Consider the following 2,508-nt stretch of genomic DNA (forward strand, 5'->3'; position numbering starts at 1 on the left):
GAATCCCATTTGGTTAAATTTTTATTTTGAGTTACACCACATTTAGTGATTCTATTTCTCCATTTTTGTGATACTAATTTTGACCAGCTACTGTTAGATAAGTTATATTGATAATAATTATTCTTTAACCAATTTGTCCATTGATTTAGTTCAGAATTGAGCAGGTTATTTTGTTTTCTTTTAGAATGAACTATTCCTTGTGCTCCAAAAAAAGAATCCTTTATTTCATTTTTCAGAAAAAAAAAATTTTTATTATATTGAAAAAGAAGTCTTAACTTATATATGTTTATGTTAATAATTCGGGTTTGTAACAAATTTAAAAATACATATGGTTGTGACAAAAAGGAGACATCAAAATAATTATGTGAATTCGCATTCTTATTCTTATTATTAAAATATTTGTGTAATTTTAAAAGAAAGGGAATTATACTTTGATTTGTTTTATAACTTCTTTCTGTATTTGGTTCATTATCGTAAAGCCATTTATTTAAAAATTTTTTTGTTGATTCAAGAAAAAGTTGTAGCTGGATTTTCGGAATACAAATGATATATAGAAAGATATCTATGTATATTTTTTTCATCAAAAATTGAAAAAAAGAATGTGATTTTTTAGTTAAGCTAATATTTCTTCTTTGGAATATCTGCAAAATTTTTTTTTCGAATTCTATCCTTTTACTATCATAAATTTTTTTCTTCGAATGAATATTTGTCTCGCGAATTCCAAGTCCTCTTTTCTTTTCTTCTTTTTTCATTTTTTCTATTTTTTTAATAACTACTTTTCTCTTAGTATTGAGATCCTTTATAGATTTTTTTTTCAATGAAAAATTTGTCGACTTTATCGATTGAATTGAAATGGTTGCTTCAGAAATCATTGAATTATTCTTCCAAATTGTTGAATATTTTTTGTTTTCGCTCAATTCATCGAGTTTTGGGGGTTTCCTTTTAATAAAAAAATATTTTAAATTTAAAAATTCTTGTTTTTTTTTCGTGAGGAATACTATACTTTTTCTAATAATTTCAAGAATACTTTGGATGATCCCTTTTGCTTTTTCTATTACGATATTTAGAAACAGTTTGAATTTTTCACTTAAAACTTTTAGAACTAGAAAAGTGAAAAATTCAAATTTTTTCTTTTTTTTTTTTAGTTCTTTTAAAATGGGGTCGAAAAAGGAAAGTGGATTTTTCGTGGAACTAGAAAAAGGCAATTCAACTTCCATCCCCCAAACTGTTAAAAAACAAAAGTTCTTTTTTTTCTTTGAATTTTTTTTGTTTTCATTACATCGTATTTTAGATTTATGCCAAGGTTTTAGACGAAAAGGAAATAATATTTTTATCTGAATCCCATCTGTTAGCCATTTTTGCGGAAACTCTCTTTCGGATAATTGAACGCCGTTATACGTGCATTTAATATATATTTCTCTCTTCCAATCCATATAATCTTCAGACCATTCTGGAATTTGAAAAAATAGTATACGAATTGTATTTTTAATTATTATAAATGAAGGTAATAGAATATATTTCCTAATAAAGCATTGGGTTATTAATAAAACACCTCTTATTACTTGAGCAAATATAATGCTATCCCAGGCTTCTGCTATTTCTATACGTTTTCTTTCTGCATTTTCCTTTTTTGCTTCCTCCTCTTTTTTTTTCGGACTTTTTTTTGTTTTTTCCTCTATAGAACCTAAAATTTGAAATTCTGTCTTTTTACGAATCCAAATATTTAACATAAAAAATCTTTTCATTGATTTTAAACTATGAAAAGAAAAGAATATTGATTTTTCAATTTTATCCAAAAGCGGCGAATGCACCCTTTTTTGAAAAAATTTCCAAGTAACTGTTTTCCGTCTTTGAGCACGGATAGATCCTTTGATTATGTCTCTTCGAAAATCCGATTGTTGGGAATAACGTCTTAAAGCCAATTCGTTTTTTTGGTTCATTATTTTCAGTATCTCCACGATCACGATAAGTCTTGTATTTTTTAAAAAATTTATCTTATTAGTCAAAATGACTACACGTTTGCCTTTTCTAGAACGAATTTGAGAATTATCTGCTTCAATTTTTCCACCTAGTTGTTCTACATTCGTCCATCAATTTGTATGACCACCGAGGTACTTTTTACAGATTTCGGTTTCTTTTAATAGACTTAGTGTTCTTTCGATTTACTTTTCTTTTTTCGTTCAAATCAGTTGTAATTGCATCAAATAATATTTTGATTATTTGTTTTTTTTCTGCGTCATAATTATAATTCATTTTTACTTGTTCAGGTTCTGTAAATAAATAAGGTACGTGCGAATTTAAGCTTGACACTAATGAAAATTGACTGATTAGATTAAAAAGAAATGTAGTTACTAATAATTTTTTATCAAATGTTTTTCTATTTTCCTCTAATTTTGGAGAATTACTATTATTCTTTTTAGAAATCTTATTATAAAGAAAGATATCTTGAATTTTATTTATAAAAATGTTATTTTTTTTGTAAGTTTTTTCATGTTGGATTGAGGTTGA

The sequence above is a fragment of the Vigna unguiculata genome, unplaced genomic scaffold (assembly GCF_037176805.1).
Source record: "Vigna unguiculata cultivar grain cowpea cultivar isolate G323 ecotype 2 unplaced genomic scaffold, ASM3717680v1 ptg000184l, whole genome shotgun sequence".
In the NCBI taxonomy this organism is placed as follows: Eukaryota; Viridiplantae; Streptophyta; class Magnoliopsida; order Fabales; family Fabaceae; genus Vigna; species Vigna unguiculata.